General features: G+C 36.4%; 6 non-coding genes and 2 pseudogenes across 6 annotated transcripts; all 8 read right to left on the bottom strand.

Moving 5' to 3' along the window:
- Positions 1 to 3,244: 3,244 nt before the first annotated feature.
- On the bottom strand, positions 3,245 to 3,318 carry TRNAN-AUU (transfer RNA asparagine (anticodon AUU)). The gene has a single exon. It is a non-coding gene; the product is annotated as a tRNA-Asn (tRNA).
- A 13,582-nt stretch (positions 3,319 to 16,900) lies between these two features.
- On the bottom strand, positions 16,901 to 16,974 carry TRNAN-AUU (transfer RNA asparagine (anticodon AUU)). The gene has a single exon. It is a non-coding gene; the product is annotated as a tRNA-Asn (tRNA).
- A 1,557-nt stretch (positions 16,975 to 18,531) lies between these two features.
- Positions 18,532 to 18,673, bottom strand: LOC134999307 (U1 spliceosomal RNA; annotated as a pseudogene).
- Positions 18,674 to 18,825: 152 nt separating this feature from the next.
- LOC134999277 (U1 spliceosomal RNA) lies at positions 18,826 to 18,989 on the bottom strand. The gene has a single exon (XR_010201406.1). It is a non-coding gene; the product is annotated as a U1 spliceosomal RNA (small nuclear RNA).
- A 671-nt stretch (positions 18,990 to 19,660) lies between these two features.
- LOC134999305 (U1 spliceosomal RNA) lies at positions 19,661 to 19,823 on the bottom strand. The gene has a single exon (XR_010201433.1). It is a non-coding gene; the product is annotated as a U1 spliceosomal RNA (small nuclear RNA).
- A 152-nt stretch (positions 19,824 to 19,975) lies between these two features.
- On the bottom strand, positions 19,976 to 20,139 carry LOC134999290 (U1 spliceosomal RNA). Its single transcript, XR_010201419.1, has one exon. It is a non-coding gene; the product is annotated as a U1 spliceosomal RNA (small nuclear RNA).
- A 692-nt stretch (positions 20,140 to 20,831) lies between these two features.
- Positions 20,832 to 20,973, bottom strand: LOC134999314 (U1 spliceosomal RNA; annotated as a pseudogene).
- A 152-nt stretch (positions 20,974 to 21,125) lies between these two features.
- Positions 21,126 to 21,289, bottom strand: LOC134999283 (U1 spliceosomal RNA). The gene has a single exon (XR_010201412.1). It is a non-coding gene; the product is annotated as a U1 spliceosomal RNA (small nuclear RNA).
- Between the last annotated feature and the right edge of the window lie 4,136 nt (positions 21,290 to 25,425).

Below are 25,425 nucleotides of genomic sequence, written 5' to 3'. Positions count from 1 at the left end.
GCAGAGTACTGCAATGGAAGCATGCTGGGCCCATAACCCAGAGGTAGGCAGATTGAAACTATCCTCTGCTATATGCATTTTTTTTTGTTAATTAAAGTAATCCAAAACTGGGATTGATATTTTGTCTCTTTTATTTTTACTTAAAGTACAATAACTTTTACCATTTTAATTTGTTTTAATAGTATATTGACAGTATTGTTTTCTTTCAAAAATCCACTTCATTTTCTTTACCCTATTAAAATGGTAATTGACAAAAACAAACTACATTGTCACCAGAAGAGCAATACAAAATGTACAAGTGATATATTAAAATCATCTTTCCAGCTTGAATTTCAATGATGCATTGGGTCAACAATTTTGTGAGAAACATCTTCACCCTTAAATAAAGATTTTCTTAATTCCTTACCTGTGTGCTAATTAGATATCACCTTGTTTTAACATTAAACAGACTTCCACATGAGAAAGCAGCAAGGATGCAGTGGCGTTAATGTTTCCTGGTGTCAACCTGTATTATTTCAGTAGACATTGAAATGAGGATACATCTTGCTGCCTTTCCAATGAAGCAAGTTTAATTTAGTAATAGGTGAAAAACCATCCCTACAAAGGTGTTAATCAGAGACTTGGCTTTGTGGACACTTTTCAGAGAACAAATTTGTTAGCATAAAAATAAAGCCAGAAAATGAAGAGCTGTTTAATCACGCAATTTGATTTTTTTGCCAGCATATTTCTTTTTCTCTGCAACCCACTGCTAAATTGTGCTTCCTAGATGTTTTTATAAAATCACTGAATCAAATCTAACTCTGATTACATCAGAGAAGGCCAGGTACCCTACACCATAACAGGGGGTATGAAATTTGACTTGTCTACTTAAAGATCACCAAAATCTGATAACAAGGTCAATTACGTCCCTGGGTGGGATTGAACCACCAACCTTTTGGTTAATAGCCGTACACACTAACTGATTGCGCCACAGAGACACTATGCAAAAGTACATACTGACAAAGGCTAATAAGCATTCATCTAAAACGTTTCCTAGAAAAACTTAAAAAAGTCAATAATCTGGAGAGTTTTTGTAAGATGTTTCTTCTATCAACCAACGAAGAAACACATTGGTACTTTCCCATGATGAGTGAGTGCTTCAGGATCTCTTGCACTTACATGTGCAGCAGAGTACAGCAATGGAAGCATGCTGGGCCCATAACCCAGAGGTAGGCAGATTGAAACTATCCTCTCCTATATGCATTTTTTTGTTTGTTAATTAAAGTAATCCAAAACTGGGATTGATATTTTGGCTCTTTTATTTTTACTTAAAGTACAATAACTTTTACCATTTTAATTTGTTTTAATAGTATATTGACAGTATTGTTTTCTTTCAAAAATCCACTTCATTTTCTTTACCCTATTATTAAAATGGTAATTGACAAAAACAAACTACATTGTCACCAGAAGAGCAATACAAAATGTACAAGTGATATATTAAAATCATCTTTCCAGCTTGAATTTCAATGATGCATTGGGGCAACGATTTTGTGAGAAACATCTTCACCCTTAAATAAAGATTTTCTTAATTCCTTACCTGTGTGCTAATTAGATATCACCTTGTTTTCACATTAAACAGACTTCCACATGAGAAAGCAGCAAGGATGCAGTGGCGTTAATGTTTCCTGGTGTCAACCTGTATTATTTCAGTAGACATTGAAATGAGGATGCATCTTGCTGCCTTTCCAATGAAGCAAGTTTAATTTAGTAATAGGTGAAAAACCATCCTTACAAAGGTGTTAATCAGAGACTTGGCTTTGTGGACACTTTTCAGAGAACAAATTTGTTAGCATAAAAATAAAGCCAGAAAATAAAGAGCTGTTTAATCACTCAATTGGATTTTTCTGCCAGCATATTTTTTTTCTCTGCAACCCACTGCTAAATTGTGCTTCCTAGCTGTTTTTATAAAATCACTGAATCAAATCTAACTCTGATTACATCAGAGAAGGCCAGGTACCCTACACCATAACAGGGGGTTTGAAATTTTGACTTGTCTACTTAAAGATCACCAAAATCTGATAACAAGGTCAATTAGGTCCCTGGGTGGGATTGAACCACCAACCTTTTGGTTAATAGCCGTACATACTAACTGATTGCGCCACAGAAACACCTTGCAAAAGTCCATACTGACAAAGGCTAATAAGCATTCATCTAAAACGTTTCCTAGAAAAACTTTAAAAAGTCAATAATCTGGAGAGTTTTTGTAAGATGTTTCTTCCATCAACCAACGAAGAAACACATTGGTACTTTCCCATGATGAGTGAGTGCTTCAGGATCTCTTGAACTTACATGTGCAGCAGAGTACTGCAATGGAAGCATGCTGGGCCCATAACCCAGAGGTAAGCAGATTGAAACTATCCTCTGCTATATGCATTTTTTTTTTTGTTAATTAAAGTAATCCAAAACTGGGATTGATATTTTGTCTCTTTTATTTTTACTTAAAGTATAATAACTTTTACCATTTTAATTTGTTTTAATAGTATATTGACATTATTGTTTTCTTTCAAAAATCCACTTCATTTTCTTTACCCTATTATTAAAATGGTAATTGACAAAAACAAACTACATTGTCACCAGAAGAGCAATACAAAATGTACAAGTGATATATTAAAATCATCTTTCCAGCTTGAATTTCAATGATGCATTGGGTCAACAATTTTGTGAGAAACATCTTCACCCTTAAATAAAGATTTTCTTAATTCCTTACCTGTGTGCTAATTAGATATCACCTTGTTTTCACATTAAACAGACTTCCACATGAGAAAGCAGCAAGGATGCAGTGGCGTTAATATTTCCTGGTGTCAACTTGTATTATTTCAGTAGACATTGAAATGAGGATGCATCTTGCTGCCTTTCCAATGAAGCAAGTTTAATTTAGTAATAGGTGAAAAACCATCCTTACAAAGGTGTTAATCAGAGACTTGGCTTTGTGGACACTTTTCAGAGAACAAATTTGTTAGCATAAAAATAAAGCCAGAAAATGAAGAGCTGTTTAATCACTCGATTGGATTTTTCTGCCAGCATATTTTTTTTCTCTGCAACCCACTGCTAAATTGTGCTTCCTAGCTGTTTTTTATAAAATCACTGAATCAAATCTAACTCTGATTACATCAGAGAAGGCCATGTACCCTACACCATAAGAGGAGGTTTGAAATTTTGACTTGTCTACTTAAATATCACCAAAATCTGATCACAAGGTTAATTACGTCCCTGGGTGGGATTGAACCACCAACCTTTTGGTTAATAGCCAAACACACTAACCGATTGCGCCACAGAGACACTTTGCAAAAAGTACATACTGACAAAGGCTAATAAGCATACATCTAGAACGTTTCCTAGAAAACATTAAAAAATCAATAATCTGGAGAGTTTTTGTAAGATGTTTCTTCCATCAACCAACGAATAAACACATTGGTACTTTCCCATGATGAGTGAGTGCTTCAGGATCTCTTGCACTTACATGGGCAGCAGAGTACTGCAATGGAAGCATGCTGGACCCATAACCCAGAGGTAGGCAGATTGAAACTATCCTTTGCTATATGCATTTTTTTTGTTAATTTAAGTAATCAAAACTGGGATTGATATTTTTGCTCTTTTATTTTTACTTAAAGTACAATAACTTTTACCATTTTAATTTGTTTTAATAGTATATTGACAGTATAGTTTTCTTTCAAAAATCCACTTAATTTTCTTTACCCTGTTATTAAAATGGTAATTGACAAAAAAACTACATTGTCACCAGAAGAGCAATACAAAATGTACAAGTGATATATTTAAATCATCTTTCCAGCTTGAATTTCAATGATGCATTGGGGCAACAATTTTGTGAGAAACATCTTCACCCTTAAATAAAGATTTTCGTAATTCCTTACCTGTGTGCTAATTAGATATCACCTTGTTTTCACATTAAACAGACTTCCACATGAGAAAGCAGCAAGGATGCAGTGGCGTTAATGTTTCCTGGTGTCAACCTGTATTATTTCAGTAGACATTGAAATGAGGATGCATCTTGCTGCCTTTCCAATGAAGCAAGTTTAATTTAGTAATAGGTGAAAAACAATCCCTACAAAGGTGTTAATCAGAGACTTGGCTTTGTGGACACTTTTCAGAGAACAAATTTGTTAGCTTAAAAATAAAGCCAGAAAATGAAGAGCTGTTTAATCACGCAATTTGATTTTTTTGCCAGCATATTTCTTTTTCTCTGCAACCCACTGCTAAATTGTGCTTCCTAGATGTTTTTATAAAATCACTGAATCAAATCTAACTCTGATTACATCAGAGAAGGCCAGGTACCCTACACCATAAGAGGGGGTATGAAATTTGACTTGTCTACTTAAAGATCACCAAAATCTGATAACAAGGTCAATTAGGTCCCTGGGTGGGATTGAACCACCAACCTTTTGGTTAATAGCCGTACACACTAACTGATTGCGCCACAGAGACACTTTGCAAAATGTCATACTGACAAAGGCTAATAAGCATTCATCTATAACGTTTCCTAGAAAAACTTTAAAAAGTCAATAATCTGGAGAGTTTTTGTAAGATGTTTCTTCCATCAACCAACGAAGAAACACATTGGTACTTTCCCATGATGAGTGAGTGCTTCAGGATCTCTTGCACTTACATGTGCAGCAGAGTACTGCAATGGAAGCATGCTGGGCCCATAACCCAGAGGTAAGCAGATTGAAACTATCCTCTGCTATATGCATTTTTTTTTGTTAATTAAAGTAATCCAAAACTGGGATTGATATTTTGGCTCTTTTATTTTTACTTAAAGTACAATAACTTTTACCATTTTAATTTGTTTTAATAGTATATTGACATTATTGTTTTCTTTCAAAAATCCACTTCATTTTCTTTACCCTATTATTAAAATGGTAATTGACAAAAACAAACTACATTGTCACCAGAAGAGCAATACAAAATGTACAAGTGATATATTAAAATCATCTTTCCAGCTTGAATTTCAATGATGCATTGGGTCAATAATTTTGTGAGAAACATCTTCACCCTTAAATAAAGATTTTCTTAATTCCTTACCTGTGTGCTAATTAGATATCACCTTGTTTTCACATTAAACAGACTTCCACATGAGAAAGCAGCAAGGATGCAGTGGCGTTAATGTTTCCTGGTGTCAACCTGTATTATTTCAGTAGACATTGAAATGAGGATACATCTTGCTGCCTTTCCAATGAAGCAAGTTTAATTTAGTAATAGGTGAAAAACCATCCCTACAAAGGTGTTAATCAGAGACTTGGCTTTGTGGACACTTTTCAGAGAACAAATTTGTTAGCATAAAAATAAAGCCAGAAAATGAAGAGCTGTTTAATCACGCAATTTGATTTTTTTGCCAGCATATTTCTTTTTCTCTGCAACCCACTGCTAAATTGTGCTTCCTAGATGTTTTTATAAAATCACTGAATCAAATCTAACTCTGATTACATCAGAGAAGGCCAGGTACCCTACACCATAACAGGGGGTATGAAATTTGACTTGTCTACTTAAAGATCACCAAAATCTGATAACAAGGTCAATTACGTCCCTGGGTGGGATTGAACCACCAACCTTTTGGTTAATAGCCGTACACACTAACTGATTGCACCACAGAGACACTTTGCAAAAGTACATACTGACAAATGCTAATAAGCATTCATCTAAAACGTTTCCTAGAAAAACTTAAAAAAGTCAATAATCTGGAGAGTTTTTGTAAGATGTTTCTTCTATCAACCAACGAAGAAACACATTGGTACTTTCCCATGATGAGTGAGTGCTTCAGGATCTCTTGCACTTACATGTGCAGCAGAGTACAGCAATGGAAGAATGCTGGGCCCATAACCCAGAGGTAGGCAGATTGAAACTATCCTCTGCTATATGCATTTTTTTGTTTGTTAATTAAAGTAATCCAAAACTGGGATTGATATTTTGGCTCTTTTATTTTTACTTAAAGTACAATAACTTTTACCATTTTAATTTGTTTTAATAGTATATTGACAGTATTGTTTTCTTTCAAAAATCCACTTAATTTTCTTTACCCTATTATTAAAATGGTAATTGACAAAAACAAACTACATTGTCACCAGAAGAGCAATACAAAATGTACAAGTGATATATTAAAATCATCTTTCCAGCTTGAATTTCAATGATGCATTGGGGCAACGATTTTGTGAGAAACATCTTCACCCTTAAATAAAGATTTTCTTAATTCCTTACCTGTGTGCTAATTAGATATCACCTTGTTTTCACATTAAACAGACTTCCACATGAGAAAGCAGCAAGGATGCAGTGGCGTTAATGTTTCCTGGTGTCAACCTGTATTATTTCAGTAGACATTGAAATGAGGATGCATCTTGCTGCCTTTCCAATGAAGCAAGTTTAATTTAGTAATAGGTGAAAAACCATCCTTACAAAGGTGTTAATCAGAGACTTGGCTTTGTGGACACTTTTCAGAGAACAAATTTGTTAGCATAAAAATAAAGCCAGAAAATAAAGAGCTGTTTAATCACTCAATTGGATTTTTCTGCCAGCATATTTTTTTTCTCTGCAACCCACTGCTAAATTGTGCTTCCTAGCTGTTTTTATAAAATCACTGAATCAAATCTAACTCTGATTACATCAGAGAAGGCCAGGTACCCTACACCATAACAGGGGGTTTGAAATTTTGACTTGTCTACTTAAAGATCACCAAAATCTGATAACAAGGTCAATTAGGTCCCTGGGTGGGATTGAACCACCAACCTTTTGGTTAATAGCCGTACACACTAACTGATTGCGCCACAGAGACACTTTGCAAAAGTACATACTGACAAAGGCTAATAAGCATTCATCTAAAACGTTTCCTAGAAAAACTTAAAAAAGTCAATAATCTGGAGAGTTTTTGTAAGATGTTTCTTCCATCAACCAACGAAGAAACACATTGGTACTTTCCCATGATGAGTGAGTGCTTCAGGATCTCTTGCACTTACATGTGCAGCAGAGTACTGCAATGGAAGCATGCTGGGCCCATAACCCAGAGGTAGGCAGATTGAAACTATCCTCTGCTATATGCATTTTTTTTGTTAATTAAAGTAATCCAAAACTGGGATTGATATTTTGTCTCTTTTATTTTTACTTAAAGTACAATAACTTTTACCATTTTAATTTGTTTTAATAGTATATTGACAGTATTGTTTTCTTTCAAAAATCCACTTCATTTTCTTTACCCTATTATTAAAATGGTAATTGACAAAAACAAACTACATTGTCACCAGAAGAGCAATACAAAATGTACAAGTGATATATTAAAATCATCTTTCCAGCTTGAATTTCAATGATGCATTGGGGCAACGATTTTGTGAGAAACATCTTCACCCTTAAATAAAGATTTTCTTAATTCCTTACCTGTGTGCTAATTAGATATCACCTTGTTTTCACATTAAACAGACTTCCACATGAGAAAGCAGCAAGGATGCAGTGGCGTTAATGTTTCCTGGTGTCAACCTGTATTATTTCAGTAGACATTGAAATGAGGATACATCTTGCTGCCTTTCCAATGAAGCAAGTTTAATTTAGTAATAGGTGAAAAACCATCCCTACAAAAATGTTAATCAGAGACTTGGCTTTGTGGACACTTTTCAGAGAACAAATTTGTTAGCATAAAAATAAAGCCAGAAAATGAAGAGCTGTTTAATCACGCAATTTGATTTTTTTGCCAGCATATTTCTTTTTCTCTGCAACCCACTGCTAAATTGTGCTTCCTAGATGTTTTTATAAAATCACTGAATCAAATCTAACTCTGATTACATCAGAGAAGGCCAGGTACCCTACACCATAACAGGGGGTATGAAATTTGACTTGTTTACTTAAAGATCACCAAAATCTGAAAACAAGGTCAATTACGTCCCTGGGTCGGATTGAACCACCAACCTTTTGGTTAATAGCCGTACACACTAACTGATTGCACCACAGAGACACTTTGCAAAAGTACATAATGACAAATGCTAATAAGCATTCATCTAAAACGTTTCCTAGAAAAACTTAAAAAAGTCAATAATCTGGAGAGTTTTTGTAAGATGTTTCTTCTATCAACCAACGAAGAAACACATTGGTACTTTCCCATGATGAGTGAGTGCTTCAGGATCTCTTGCACTTACATGTGCAGCAGAGTACAGCAATGGAAGAATGCTGGGCCCATAACCCAGAGGTAGGCAGATTGAAACTATCCTCTGCTATATGCATTTTTTTGTTTGTTAATTAAAGTAATCCAAAACTGGGATTGATATTTTGGCTCTTTTATTTTTACTTAAAGTACAATAACTTTTACCATTTTAATTTGTTTTAATAGTATATTGACAGTATTGTTTTCTTTCAAAAATCCACGTAATTTTCTTTACCCTATTATTAAAATGGTAATTGACAAAAACAAACTACATTGTCACCAGAAGAGCAATACAAAATGTACAAGTGATATATTAAAATCATCTTTCCAGCTTGAATTTCAATGATGCATTGGGGCAACGATTTTGTGAGAAACATCTTCACCCTTAAATAAAGATTTTCTTAATTCCTTACCTGTGTGCTAATTAGATATCACCTTGTTTTCACATTAAACATACTTCCACATGAGAAAGCAGCAAGGATGCAGTGGCGTTAATGTTTCCTGGTGTCAACCTGTATTATTTCAGTAGACATTGAAATGAGGATGCATCTTGCTGCCTTTCCAATGAAGCAAGTTTAATTTAGTAATAGGTGAAAAACCATCCTTACAAAGGTGTTAATCAGAGACTTGGCTTTGTGGACACTTTTCAGAGAACAAATTTGTTAGCATAAAAATAAAGCCAGAAAATAAAGAGCTGTTTAATCACTCAATTGGATTTTTCTGCCAGCATATTTTTTTTCTCTGCAACCCACTGCTAAATTGTGCTTCCTAGCTGTTTTTATAAAATCACTGAATCAAATCTAACTCTGATTACATCAGAGAAGGCCAGGTACCCTACACCATAACAGGGGGTTTGAAATTTTGACTTGTCTACTTAAAGATCACCAAAATCTGATAACAAGGTCAATTAGGTCCCTGGGTGGGATTGAACCACCAACCTTTTGGTTAATAGCCGTACATACTAACTGATTGCGCCACAGAGACACTTTGCAAAAGTTCATACTGACAAAGGCTAATAAGCATTCATCTAAAACGTTTCCTAGAAAAACTTTAAAAAGTCAATAATCTGGAGAGTTTTTGTAAGATGTTTCTTCCATCAACCAACGAAGAAACACATTGGTACTTTCCCATGATGAGTGAGTGCTTCAGGATCTCTTGCACTTACATGTGCAGCAGAGTACTGCAATGGAAGCATGCTGGGCCCATAACCCAGAGGTAGGCAGATTGAAACTATCCTCTGCTATATGCATTTTTTTTTTGTTAATTAAAGTAATCCAAAACTGGGATTGATATTTTGGCTCTTTTATTTTTACTTAAAGTACAATAACTTTTACCATTTTAATTTGTTTTAATAGTATATTGACAGTATTGTTTTCTTTCAAAAATCCACTTCATTTTCTTTACCCTATTATTAAAATGGTAATTGACAAAAACAAACTACATTGTCACCAGAAGAGCAATACAAAATGTACAAGTGATATATTAAAATCATCTTTCCAGCTTGAATTTCAATGATGCATTGGGGCAACGATTTTGTGAGAAACATCTTCACCCTTAAATAAAGATTTTCTTAATTCCTTACCTTCGTGCTAATTAGATATCACCTTGTTTTCACATTAAACAGACTTCCACATGAGAAAGCAGCAAGGATGCAGTGGCGTTAATGTTTCCTGGTGTCAACCTGTATTATTTCAGTAGACATTGAAATGAGGATGCATCTTGCTGCCTTTCCAATGAAGCAAGTTTAATTTAGTAATAGGTGAAAAACCATCCTTACAAAGGTGTTAATCAGAGACTTGGCTTTGTGGACACTTTTCAGAGAACAAATTTGTTAGCATAAAAATAAAGCCAGAAAATAAAGAGCTGTTTAATCACTCAATTGGATTTTTCTGCCAGCATATTTTTTTTCTCTGCAACCCACTGCTAAATTGTGCTTCCTAGCTGTTTTTATAAAATCACTGAATCAAATCTAACTCTGATTACATCAGAGAAGGCCAGGTACCCTACACCATAACAGGGGGTTTGAAATTTTGACTTGTCTACTTAAAGATCACCAAAATCTGATAACAAGGTCAATTAGGTCCCTGGGTGGGATTGAACCACCAACCTTTTGGTTAATAGCCGTACATACTAACTGATTGCGCCACAGAGACACTTTGCAAAAGTCCATACTGACAAAGGCTAATAAGCATTCATCTAAAACGTTTCCTAGAAAAACTTTAAAAAGTCAATAATCTGGAGAGTTTTTGTAAGATGTTTCTTCCATCAACCAACGAAGAAACACATTGGTACTTTCCCATGATGAGTGAGTGCTTCAGGATCTCTTGCACTTACATGTGCAGCAGAGTACTGCAATGGAAGCATGCTGGGCCCATAACCCAGAGGTAGGCAGATTGAAACTATCCTCTGCTATATGCATTTTTTTTGTTAATTAAAGTAATCCAAAACTGGGATTGATATTTTGTCTCTTTTATTTTTACTTAAAGTACAATAACTTTTACCATTTTAATTTGTTTTAATAGTATATTGACAGTATTGTTTTCTTTCAAAAATCCACTTCATTTTCTTTACCCTATTATTAAAATGGTAATTGACAAAAACAAACTACATTGTCACCAGAAGAGCAATACAAAATGTACAAGTGATATATTAAAATTATCTTTCCAGCTTGAATTTCAATGATGCATTGGGTCAATAATTTTGTGAGAAACATCTTCACCCTTAAATAAAGATTTTCTTAATTCCTTACCTGTGTGCTAATTAGATATCACCTTGTTTTCACATTAAACAGACTTCCACATGAGAAAGCAGCAAGGATGCAGTGGCGTTAATGTTTCCTGGTGTCAACCTGTATTATTTCAGTAGACATTGAAATGAGGATACATCTTGCTGCCTTTCCAATGAAGCAAGTTTAATTTAGTAATAGGTGAAAAACCATCCCTACAAAGGTGTTAATCAGAGACTTGGCTTTGTGGACACTTTTCAGAGAACAAATTTGTTAGCATAAAAATAAAGCCAGAAAATGAAGAGCTGTTTAATCACGCAATTTGATTTTTTTGCCAGCATATTTCTTTTTCTCTGCAACCCACTGCTAAATTGTGCTTCCTAGATGTTTTTATAAAATCACTGAATCAAATCTAACTCTGATTACATCAGAGAAGGCCAGGTACCCTACACCATAACAGGGGGTATGAAATTTGACTTGTTTACTTAAAGATCACCAAAATCTGATAACAAGGTCAATTACGTCCCTGGGTGGGATTGAACCACCAACCTTTTGGTTAATAGCCGTACACACTAACTGATTGCACCACAGAGACACTTTGCAAAAGTACATACTGACAAATGCTAATAAGCATTCATCTAAAACGTTTCCTAGAAAAACTTAAAAAAGTCAATAATCTGGAGAGTTTTCGTAAGATGTTTCTTCTATCAACCAACGAAGAAACACATTGGTACTTTCCCATGATGAGTGAGTGCTTCAGGATCTCTTGCACTTACATGTGCAGCAGAGTACAGCAATGGAAGAATGCTGGGCCCATAACCCAGAGGTAGGCAGATTGAAACTATCCTCTGCTATATGCATTTTTTTGTTTGTTAATTAAAGTAATCCAAAACTGGGATTGATATTTTGGCTCTTTTATTTTTACTTAAAGTACAATAACTTTTACCATTTTAATTTGTTTTAATAGTATATTGACAGTATTGTTTTCTTTCAAAAATCCACTTAATTTTCTTTACCCTATTATTAAAATGGTAATTGACAAAAACAAACTACATTGTCACCAGAAGAGCAATACAAAATGTACAAGTGATATATTAAAATCATCTTTCCAGCTTGAATTTCAATGATGCATTGGGGCAACGATTTTGTGAGAAACATCTTCACCCTTAAATAAAGATTTTCTTAATTCCTTACCTGTGTGCTAATTAGATATCACCTTGTTTTCACATTAAACAGACTTCCACATGAGAAAGCAGCAAGGATGCAGTGGCGTTAATGTTTCCTGGTGTCAACCTGTATTATTTCAGTAGACATTGAAATGAGGATGCATCTTGCTGCCTTTCCAATGAAGCAAGTTTAATTTAGTAATAGGTGAAAAACCATCCTTACAATGGTGTTAATCAGAGACTTGGCTTTGTGGACACTTTTCAGAGAACAAATTTGTTAGCATAAAAATAAAGCCAGAAAATAAAGAGCTGTTTAATCACTCAATTGGATTTTTCTGCCAGCATATTTTTTTTCTCTGCAACCCACTGCTAAATTGTGCTTCCTAGCTGTTTTTATAAAATCACTGAATCAAATCTAACTCTGATTACATCAGAGAAGGCCAGGTACCCTACACCATAACAGGGGGTTTGAAATTTTGACTTGTCTACTTAAAGATCACCAAAATCTGATAACAAGGTCAATTAGGTCCCTGGGTGGGATTGAACCACCAACCTTTTGGTTAATAGCCGTACATACTAACTGATTGCGCCACAGAGACACTTTGCAAAAGTTCATACTGACAAAGGCTAATAAGCATTCATCTAAAACGTTTCCTAGAAAAACTTTAAAAAGTCAATAATCTGGAGAGTTTTTGTAAGATGTTTCTTCCATCAACCAACGAAGAAACACATTGGTACTTTCCCATGATGAGTGAGTGCTTCAGGATCTCTTGCACTTACATGTGCAGCAGAGTACTGCAATGGAAGCATGCTGGGCCCATAACCCAGAGGTAGGCAGATTGAAACTATCCTCTGCTATATGCATTTTTTTTTGTTAATAAAAGTAATCCAAAACTGGGATTGACATTTTGGCTCTTTTATTTTTACTTAAAGTACAATAACTTTTACCATTTTAATTTGTTTTAATAGTATATTGACAGTATTGTTTTCTTTCAAAAATCCACTTCATTTTCTTTACCCTATTATTAAAATGGTAATTGACAAAAACAAACTACATTGTCACCAGAAGAGCAATACAAAATGTACAAGTGATATATTAAAATCATCTTTCCAGCTTGAATTTCAATGATGCATTGGGGCAACGATTTTGTGAGAAACATCTTCACCCTTAAATAAAGATTTTCGTAATTCCTTACCTGTGTGCTAATTAGATATCACCTTGTTTTCACATTAAACAGACTTCCACATGAGAAAGCAGCAAGGATGCAGTGGCGTTAATGTTTCCTGGTGTCAACCTGTATTATTTCAGTAGACATTGAAATGAGGATGCATCTTGCTGCCTTTCCAATGAAGCAAGTTTAATTTAGTAATAGGTGAAAAACCATCCTTACAAAGGTGTTAATCAGAGACTTGGCTTTGTGGACACTTTTCAGAGAACAAATTTGTTAGCATAAAAATAAAGCCAGAAAATAAAGAGCTGTTTAATCACTCAATTGGATTTTTCTGCCAGCATATTTTTTTTCTCTGCAACCCACTGCTAAATTGTGCTTCCTAGCTGTTTTTATAAAATCACTGAATCAAATCTAACTCTGATTACATCAGAGAAGGCCAGGTACCCTACACCATAACAGGGGGTTTGAAATTTTGACTTGTCTACTTAAAGATCACCAAAATCTGATAACAAGGTCAATTAGGTCCCTGGGTGGGATTGAACCACCAACCTTTTGGTTAATAGCCGTACATACTAACTGATTGCGCCACAGAGACACTTTGCAAAAGTCTATACTGACAAAGGCTAATAAGCATTCATCTAAAACGTTTCCTAGAAAAACTTTAAAAAGTCAATAATCTGGAGAGTTTTTGTAAGATGTTTCTTCCATCAACCAACGAAGAAACACATTGGTACTTTCCCATGATGAGTGAGTGCTTCAGGATCTCTTGCACTTACATGTGCAGCAGAGTACTGCAATGGAAGCATGCTGGGCCCATAACCCAGAGGTAGGCAGATTGAAACTATCCTCTGCTATATGCATTTTTTTTGTTAATTAAAGTAATCCAAAACTGGGATTGATATTTTGTCTCTTTTATTTTTACTTAAAGTACAATAACTTTTACCATTTTAATTTGTTTTAATAGTATATTGACAGTATTGTTTTCTTTCAAAAATCCACTTCATTTTCTTTACCCTATTATTAAAATGGTAATTGACAAAAACAAACTACATTGTCACCAGAAGAGCAATACAAAATGTACAAGTGATATATTAAAATCATCTTTCCAGCTTGAATTTCAATGATGCATTGGGTCAATAATTTTGTGAGAAACATCTTCACCCTTAAATAAAGATTTTCTTAATTCCTTACCTGTGTGCTAATTAGATATCACCTTGTTTTCACATTAAACAGACTTCCACATGAGAAAGCAGCAAGGATGCAGTGGCGTTAATGTTTCCTGGTGTCAACCTGTATTATTTCAGTAGACATTGAAATGAGGATACATCTTGCTGCCTTTCCAATGAAGCAAGTTTAATTTAGTAATAGGTGAAAAACCATCCCTACAAAGGTGTTAATCAGAGACTTGGCTTTGTGGACACTTTTCAGAGAACAAATTTGTTAGCATAAAAATAAAGCCAGAAAATGAAGAGCTGTTTAATCACGCAATTTGATTTTTTTGCCAGCATATTTCTTTTTCTCTGCAACCCACTGCTAAATTGTGCTTCCTAGATGTTTTTATAAAATCACTGAATCAAATCTAACTCTGATTACATCAGAGAAGGCCAGGTACCCTACACCATAACAGGGGGTATGAAATTTGACTTGTCTACTTAAAGATCACCAAAATCTGATAACAAGGTCAATTACGTCCCTGGGTGGGATTGAACCACCAACCTTTTGGTTAATAGCCGTACACACTAACTGATTGCACCACAGAGACACTTTGCAAAAGTACATACTGACAAATGCTAATAAGCATTAATCTAAAACGTTTCCTAGAAAAACTTAAAAAAGTCAATAATCTGGAGAGTTTTTGTAAGATGTTTCTTCTATCAACCAACGAAGAAACACATTGGTACTTTCCCATGATGAGTGAGTGCTTCAGGATCTCTTGCACTTACATGTGCAGCAGAGTACAGCAATGGAAGAATGCTGGGCTCATAACCCAGAGGTAGGCAGATTGAAACTATCCTCTGCTATATGCATTTTTTTGTTTGTTAATTAAAGTAATCCAAAACTGGGATTGATATTTTGGCTCTTTTATTTTTACTTAAAGTACAATAACTTTTACCATTTTAATTTGTTTTAATAGTATATTGACAGTATTGTTTTCTTTCAAAAATCCACTTCATTTTCTTTACCCTATTATTAAAATGGTAATTGACAAAAACAAACTACATTGTCACCAGAAGAGCAATACAAAATGTACAAGTGATATATTAAAATCATCTTTCCAGCTTGAATTTCAATGATGCATTGGGGCAACGATTTTGTGAGAAACATCTTCACCCTTAAATAAAGATTTTCTTAATTCCTTACCTGTGTGCTAATTAGATATCACCTTGTTTTCACATTAAACAGACTTCCACATGAGAAAGCAGCAAGGATGCAGTGGCGTTAATGTTTCCTGGTGTCAACCTGTATTATTTCAGTAGACATTGAAATGAGGATGCATCTTGCTGCCTTTCCAATGAAGCAAGTTTAATTTAGTAATAGGTGAAAAACCATCCTTACAAAGGTGTTAATCAGAGACTTGGCTTTGTGGACACTTTTCAGAGAACAAATTTGTTAGCATAAAAATAAAGCCAGAAAATAAAGAGCTGTTTAATCACTCAATTGGATTTTTCTGCCAGCATATTTTTTTTCTCTGCAACCCACTGCTAAATTGTGCTTCCTAGCTGTTTTTATAAAATCACTGAATCAAATCTAACTCTGATTACATCAGAGAAGGCCAGGTACCCTACACCATAACAGGGGGTTTGAAATTTTGAAACTATCCTCTGCTATATGCATTTTTTTTTGTTAATTAAAGTAATCCAAAACTGGGATTGATATTTTGTCTCTTTTATTTTTACTTAAAGTACAATAACTTTTACCATTTTAATTTGTTTTAATAGTATATTGACAGTATTGTTTTCTTTCAAAAATCCACTTCATTTTCTTTACCCTATTATTAAAATGGTAATTGACAAAAACAAACTACATTGTCACCAGAAGAGCAATACAAAATGTACAAGTGATATATTAAAATCATCTTTCCAGCTTGAATTTCAATGATGCATTGGGTCAACAATTTTGTGAGAAACATCTTAACCCTTAAATAAAGATTTTCGTAATTCCTTACCTGTGTGCTAATTAGATATCACCTTGTTTTCACATTAAACAGACTTCCACATGAGAAAGCAGCAAGGATGCAGTGGCGTTAATGTTTCCTGGTGTCAACTTGTATTATTTCAGTAGACATTAAAATGAGGATGCATCTTGCTGCCTTTCCAATGAAGCAAGTTTAATTTAGTAATAGGTGAAAAACCATCCTTACAAAGGTGTTAATCAGAGACTTGGCTTTGTGGACACTTTTCAGAGAACAAATTTGTTAGCATAAAAATAAAGCCAGAAAATGAAGAGCTGTTTAATCACTCGATTGGATTTTTCTGCCAGCATATTTTTTTTCTCTGCAACCCACTGCTAGATTGTGCTTCCTAGCTGTTTTTTATAAAATCACTGAATCAAATCTAACTCTGATTACATCAGAGAAGGCCATGTACCCTACACCATAAGAGGAGGTTTGAAATTTTGATTTGTCTACTTAAATATCACCAAAATCTGATCACAAGGATAATTACGTCCCTGGGTGGGGTTGAACCACCAACCTTTTGGTTAATAGCCAAACACACTAACCGATTGCGCCACAGAGACACTTTGCAAAAAGTACATACTGACAAAGGCTAATAAGCATACATCTAGAACGTTTCCTAGAAAAACATTAAAAAATCAATAATCTGGAGAGTTTTTGTAAGATGTTTCTTCCATCAACCAACGAATAAACACATTGGTACTTTCCCATGATGAGTGAGTGCTTCAGGATCTCTTGCACTTACATGGGCAGCAGAGTACTGCAATGGAAGCATGCTGGACCCATAACCCAGAGGTAGGCAGATTGAAACTATCCTTTGCTATATGCATTTTTTTTTTAATTTAAGTAATCAAAACTGGGATTGATATTTTTGCTCTTTTATTTTTACTTAAAGTACAATAACTTTTACCATTTTAATTTGTTTTAATAGTATATTGACAGTATAGTTTTCTTTCAAAAATCCACTTAATTTTCTTTACCCTGTTATTAAAATGGTAATTGACAAAAAAAACTACATTGTCACCAGAAGAGCAATACAAAATGTACAAGTGATATATTAAAATCATCTTTCCAGCTTGAATTTCAATGATGCATTGGGGCAACAATTTTGTGAGAAACATCTTCACCCTTAAATAAAGATTTTCGTAATTCCTTACCTGTGTGCTAATTAGATATCACCTTGTTTTCACATTAAACAGACTTCCACATGAGAAAGCAGCAAGGATGCAGTGGCGTTAATGTTTCCTGGTGTCAACCTGTATTATTTCAGTAGACATTGAAATGAGGATGCATCTTGCTGCCTTTCCAATGAAGCAAGTTTAATTTAGTAATAGGTGAAAAACCATCCTTACAAAGGTGTTAATCAGAGACTTGGCTTTGTGGACACTTTTCAGAGAACAAATTTGTTAGCATAAAAATAAAGCCAGAAAATGAAGAGCTGTTTAATCACTCAATTGGATTTTTACTGCCAGCATATTTTTTTTCTCTGCAACCCACTGCTAAATTGTGCTTCCTAGCTGTTTTTTATAAAATCACTGAATCAAATCTAACTCTGATTACATCAGAGAAGGCCAGGTACCCTACACAATAAGAGGGGGTTTGAAATTTTGACTTGTCTACTTTAATATCACCAAAATCAGATAACAAGGTAAATTACGTCCCTGGGTGGGATTGAACCACCAACCTTTTGGATAATAACCGAACACGCTAACTGATTGCGCCACAGTGACACTTCGCAAACGTACATTCTGACAAACGCTAATAAGCATTCATCTAGAACGTTTCCTAGAAAAACTTTAAAAAGTCAATAATCTGGAGAGTTTTTGTAAGATGTTTCTTCCATCAATCAACGAAGAACATTCAAGCTGATTTCTTGCAGCAGCTGGGCACTGTAACAGCTCCAGAGCTGCTCTGTAAGGCAACTAAAAGGGTGTGGGCCCTGCAGCACTACCTGTAGTTCGCATTGTGCGTTGGAAGGCACAAAGTAAGCAGACGGGAGAAGTCAAGATAGTGCGCAAGGGCATAGAAGGGAGCGGCTCAAGAAAAGAGAAGTGGAAACAGACAGCAAACTAGGCTGGAGAGAGACCTGAGACAAAGAGATCTGAATTATATGAGAGCCGACCAGGGGAAACACAAATTATGCAGTCGAGTTTCCCACATTTGGGGAAATCGCTGGAGCAGCACACACAGAGTGCAATGGGTGAGCCTTGCCCTGGGAGAAGCACCTTCATGATCATAGTATCTCACCTGGCAGGTAAGTAGGAGTTGGGCAAGAGCTGAGGAGGGTCGCTGCTTGGGCACCCCCCTGTCAAGTGAAGGAGATCCAACTGAGGCAGCACAAGAGAACTCTCGAAAGAAGAACAAGGCTAGAGGAAGATCTGAGACACAGAAATCTGGCTTTTACCAGAGCTGACCAGAGGAAAGCACAAACACAGTCCCCCACTACCACAAATAATGCAGTCGAGTTTCCCACATTTGGGGAAATCATAGGGGTCAGCATACCCAGAATGCAATGAATGAACCTCACCCTGGGAGAACAATCTTCATGACCATGGTATCTCCTATGCAAAATAAGTATGATTTGGGATAGGGCTGGGGAGGGCCGCTGCTCAGGCACATCTCTGTCAAGTAAAGGAGATTCAACTGAGGCAGCACAAGGGAACTCTCATCTGGGGACAACAACTGCAGGGAGAACACATATTTTCAGATGAACATGGGAGGGCAGAAGGCTGCCTAATACTGAAGCACCCCCAAACAACAAACCAAATGCAATAACTAGTACAAGCATTCCTGGGGGAAGGCCTGCAGCAGATGGATTTGCATATGGTGATGTCATCCAAGCAGTGGGTCAAAGTTGGCTTCAACCCTCGTCTGCATATGAAAAGAGAAAAGGGGCGTGCAGGGCATGGCGGCCTTTTGCGGCGCTTGGATGACCCCTAGTTCGCATTAAACACCTCCACCCTACTTCGGTGTGGGGCTCTTGTTGGCTATGCCCCAGCCCCTGAAGCATTCAAGCTGATTACTTGCAGCAGCTGGGCACTGTAATAGCTCCAGAGCTGCTCTGTAAGGCAAGTAAAAGGGTGTGGGCCCTGCAGCACTACCTGTAGTTCGCATTGTGCGTTGGAAGGCACAAAGTAAGCAGATGGGAGAAGTCAAGATAGTGCGCAAGGGCATAGAAGGGAGCGGCTCAAGAAAAGAGAAGTTGAAACAGACAGCAAACTAGGCTGGAGAGAGACCTGAGACAAACAGATCTGAATTATACGAGAGCTGACCAGGGGAAACACAAATTATGCAGTCAAGTTTCCCACATTTGGGGAAATCACAGGAGCAGCACACCCAGAGTGCAATGGGTGAGCCTTGCCCTGGGAGAAGCACCTTCATGATCATAGTATCTCACCTGGCAGGTAAGTAGGAGTTGGGCTTGAGCTGGGGAGGGTCGATGCTCGGGCACCCCCCTGTCAAGTGAAGGAGATCCAACTGAGGCAGCACAAGGGAACTCTCGAAAGAAGAACAAGGCTAGAGGAAGATCTGAGACAAATAAATCTGACTTTTACCAGAGCTGACCAGAGGAAAGCACAAACATAGTCCCCCACTACCACAAATAATGCAGTTGAGTTTCCCACATTTGGGGAAATCATAGGAGTCAGCATACCCAGAATGCAATGAATGAACCTCACCCTGGGAGAACAATCTTCATGACCATGGTATCTCCTATGCAAAATAAGTATGATTTGGGATAGGGCTGGGGAGGGCCGCTGCTCAGGCACATCTCTGTCAAGTAAAGGAGATTCAACTGAGGCAGCACAAGGGAACTCTCATCTGGGGACAACAACTGCAGGGAGAACACATATTTTCAGATGAACATGGGAGGGCAGAAGGCTGCCTAATACTGAAGCACCCCCAAACAACAAACCAAATGCAACAACTAGTGCAAGCATTCCTGGGGGAAGGCCTGCAGCAGATGGATTTGCATATGGTAATGCCATCCAAGCAGTGGGTCAAAGTTGGCTTCAACCCTCGTCTGCATATGAAAAGAGAAAAGGGGCGTGCAGGGCATGGCGGCCTTTTGCGGCGCTTGGGTGACCCTTAGTTCGCATTAAACACCCCCACCCTCCTTCGGTGTGGGGCTCATGTTGGCAATGCCCCAGCCCCTGAAGCATTCAAGCTGATTTCTTGCAGCAGCTGGGCACTGTAACAGCTCCAGAGCTGCTCTGTGAGGCAAGTAAAAGGGTGTGGGCCCTGCAGCACTACCTGTAGTTTGCATTGTGTGTTGGAAGGCACAAAGTAAGCAGACGGGAGAAGTCAGGATAGTGCGCAAGGGCATAGAAGGGAGCGGCTCAAGAAAAGAGAAGTGGAAACAGACAGCAAACTAGGCTGGAGAGAGACCTGAGACAAAGAGATCTGAATTATATGAGAGCCGACCAGGGGAAACACAAATTATGCAGTCAAGTTTCCCTCATTTGGGGAAATCACAGGGGCAGCACACCCAGAGTGCAATGGGTGAGCCTTGCCCTGGGAGAAGCACCTGCATGATCATAGTATCTCACCTGGCAGGTAAGTAGGAGTTGGGCTAGAGCTGCGAAGGGTCGCTGCTCGGGTACCCCCCTGTCAAGTGAAGGAGATCCAACTGAGGCAGCACAAGGGAACTCTCGAAAGAGGAACAAGGCTAGAGAAAGATCTGAGACAAAGAAATCTGATTTTTACCAGAGTTGACCAGAAGAAAGCACAAACACAGTCCCCCACTACCACAAATAATGCAGTTGAGTTTCCCACATTTGGGGAAATCACAGGGGTCAGCATACCCAGAATGCAATGAATGAATCTCACCCTGGGAGAACAATCTTCATGACCATGGTATCTCCTATGCAAAATAAGTATGATTTGGGATAGGGCTGGGGAGGGCCGCTGCTCAGGCACATCTCTGTCAAGTAAAGGAGATTCAACTGAGGCAGCACAAGGGAACTCTCATCTGGGGACAACAACTGCCAGAAGAGCAATACAAAATGTACAAGTGATATATTAAAATCATCTTTCCAGCTTGAATTTCAATGATGCATTGGGGCAACGATTTTATGAGAAACATCTTCACCCTTAAATAAAGATTTTCTTAATTCCTTACCTGTGTGCTAATTAGATATCACCTTGTTTTCACATTAAACAGACTTCCACATGAGAAAGCAGCAAGGATGCAGTGGCGTTAATGTTTCCTGGTGTCAACCTGTATTATTTCAGTAGACATTGAAATGAGGATGCATCTTGCTGCCTTTCCAATGAAGCAAGTTTAATTTAGTAATAGGTGAAAAACCATCCCTACAAAGGTGTTAATCAGAGACTTGGCTTTGTGGACACTTTTCAGAGAACAAATTTGTTAGCATAAAAATAAAGCCAGAAAATGAAGAGCTGTTTAATCACTCAATTGGATTTTTTTGCCAGCATATTTCTTTTTCTCTGCAACCCACTGCTAAATTGTGCTTCCTAGCTGTTTTTATAAAATCACTGAATCAAATCTAACTCTGATTACATCAGAGAAGGCCAGGTACCCTACACCATAACAGGGGGTTTGAAATTTTGACTTGTCTACTTAAAGATCACCAAAATCTGATCACAAGGTCAATTACGTCCCTGGGTGTGATTGAACCACTAACCTTTTGGTTAGTAGCCATACACACTAACTGATTGCGCCACAGAGACACTTTGCAGAAGTAAATACTGACAAAGGCTAATAAGCATTCATCTAAAACGTTTCCTAGAAAAACTTTAAAAAGTCAATAATCTGGAGAGTTTTTGTAAGATGTTTCTTCCATCAACCAACGAAGAAACACATTGGTACTTTCCCATGATGAGTGAGTGCTTCAGGATCTCTTGCACTTACATGTGCAGCAGAGTACAGCAATGGAAGCATGCTGGGCCCATAACCCAGAGGTAGGCAGATTGAAACTATCCTCTACTATATGCATTTTTTTTTGTTAATTAAAGTAATCCAAAACTGGGATTGATATTTTGGCTCTTTTATTTTTACTTAAAGTACAATAACTTTTACCATTTTAATTTGTTTTAATAGTATATTGACAGTATTGTTTTCTTTCAAAAATCCACTTAATTTTCTTTACCCTATTATTAAAATGGTTAATTGACAAAAACAAACTACATTGTCACCAGAAGAGCAATACAAAATGTACAAGTGATATATTAAAATCATCTTTCCAGCTTGAATTTCAATGATGCATTGGGGCAACGATTTTGTGAGAAACATCTTCACCCTTAAATAAAGATTTTCTTAATTCCTTACTTGTGTGCTAATTAGATATCACCTTGTTTTCACATTAAACAGACTTCCACATGAGAAAGCAGCAAGGATGCAGTGGCGTTAATGTTTCCTGGTGTCAACCTGTATTATTTCAGTAGACATTGAAATGAGGATGCATCTTGCTGCCTTTCCAATGAAGCAAGTTTAATTTAGTAATAGGTGAAAAACCATCCCTACAAAGGTGTTAATCAGAGACTTGGCTTTGTGGACACTTTTCAGAGAACAAATTTGTTAGCATAAAAATAAAGCCAGAAAATGAAGAGCTGTTTAATCACTCAATTGGATTTTTTTGCCAGCATATTTCTTTTTCTCTGCAACCCACTGCTAAATTGTGCTTCCTAGCTGTTTTTATAAAATCACTGAATCAAATCTAACTCTGATTACATCAGAGAAGGCCAGGTACCCTACACCATAACAGGGGGTTTGAAATTTTGACTTGTCTACTTAAAGATCACCAAAATCTGATCACAAGGTCAATTACGTCCCTGGGTGTGATTGAACCACCAACATTTTGGTTAGTAGCCGTACACACTAACTGATTGCGCCACAGAGACACTTTGCAGAAGTAAATACTGACAAAGGCTAATAAGCATTCATCTAAAACGTTTCCTAGAAAAACTTTAAAAAGTCAATAATCTGGAGAGTTTTTGTAAGATGTTTCTTCCATCAACCAACGAAGAAACACATTGGTACTTTCCCATGATGAGTGAGTGCTTCAGGATCTCTTGCACTTACATGTGCAGCAGAGTACAGCAATGGAAGCATGCTGTGCCCATAACCCAGCGGTAGGCAGATTGAAACTATCCTCTGCTATATGCATTTTTTTTTGTTAATTAAAGTAATCCAAAACTGGGATTGATATTTTGACTCTTTTATTTTTACTTAAAGTACAATAACTTTTACCATTTTAATTTGTTTTAATAGTATATTGACAGTATTGTTTTCTTTCAAAAATCCACTTAATTTTCTTTACCCTATTATTAAAATGGTAATTGACAAAAACAAACTACATTGTCACCAGAAGAGCAATACAAAATGTACAAGTGACAAAGGCTAATAAGCATACATCTAGAACGTTTCCTAGAAAAACATTAAAAAATCAATAATCTGGAGAGTTTTTGTAAGATGTTTCTTCCATCAACCAATGAATAAACACATTGGTACTTTCCCATGATGAGTGAGTGCTTCAGGATCTCTTGCACTTACATGTGCAGCAGAGTACTGCACTGGAAGCATGCTGGACCCATAACCCAGAGGTAGGCAGATTGAAACTATCCTTTGCTATATGCATTTTTTTTGTTAATTTAAGTAATCAAAACTGGGATTGATATTTTTGCTCTTTTATTTTTACTTAAAGTACAATAACTTTTACCATTTTAATTTGTTTTAATAGTATATTGACAGTATAGTTTTCTTTCAAAAATCCACTTAATTTTCTTTACCCTATTATTAAAATGGTAATTGACAAAAAAAACTACATTGTCACCAGAAGAGCAATACAAAATGTACAAGTGATATATTAAAATCATCTTTCCAGCTTGAATTTCAATGATGCATTGGGGCAACAATTTTGTGAGAAACATCTTCACCCTTAAATAAAGATTTTCTTAATTCCTTACCTGTGTGCTAATTAGATATCACCTTGTTTTCACATTAAACAGACTTCCACATGAGAAAGCAGCAAGGATGCAGTGGCGTTAATGTTTCCTGGTGTCAACCTGTATTATTTCAGTAGACATTGAAATGAGGATGCATCTCTCTGCCTTTCCAATGAAGCAAGTTTAATTTAGTAATAGGTGAAAAACCATCCCTACAAAGGTGTTAATCAGAGACTTGGCTTTGTGGACACTTTTCAGAGAACAAATTTGTTAGCATAAAAATAAAGCCAGAAAATGAAGAGCTGTTTAATCACGCAATTTGATTTTTTTGCCAGCATATTTCTTTTTCTCTGCAACCCACTGCTAAATTGTGCTTCCTAGATGTTTTTATAAAATCACTGAATCAAATCTAACTCTGATTACATCAGAGAAGGCCAGGTACCCTACACCATAACAGGGGGTATGAAATTTGACTTGTCTACTTAAAGATCACCAAAATCTGATAACAAGGTCAGTTAGGTCCCTGGGTGGGATTGAACCACCAACCTTTTGGTTAATAGCCATACATACTAACTGATTGCGCCACAGAGACACTTTGCAAAAGTCCATACTGACAAAGGCTAATAAGCATTCATCTAAAACGTTTCCTAGCAAAACTTTAAAAAGTCAATAATCTGGAGAGTTTTTGTAAGATGTTTCTTCTATCAACCAACGAAGAAACACATTGGTACTTTCCCATGATGAGTGAGTGCTTCAGGATCTCTTGCACTTACATGTGCAGCAGAGTACAGCAATGGAAGAATGCTGGGCCCATAACCCAGAGGTAGGCAGATTGAAACTATCCTCTGCTATATGCATTTTTTTGTTTGTTAATTAAAGTAATCCAAAACTGGGATTGATATTTTGGCTCTTTTATTTTTACTTAAAGTACAATAACTTTTACCATTTTAATTTGTTTTAATAGTATATTGACAGTATTGTTTTCTTTCAAAAATCCACTTAATTTTCTTTACCCTATTATTAAAATGGTAATTGACAAAAACAAACTACATTGTCACCAGAAGAGCAATACAAAATGTACAAGTGATATATTAAAATCATCTTTCCAG

Source organism: Pseudophryne corroboree, unplaced genomic scaffold (assembly GCF_028390025.1).
Source record: "Pseudophryne corroboree isolate aPseCor3 unplaced genomic scaffold, aPseCor3.hap2 scaffold_1497, whole genome shotgun sequence".
Classification (NCBI taxonomy): Eukaryota; Metazoa; Chordata; class Amphibia; order Anura; family Myobatrachidae; genus Pseudophryne; species Pseudophryne corroboree.
Note: the sequence above shows the minus strand (reverse complement) of the source record. Positions and strands in the feature narration are given on the sequence as shown.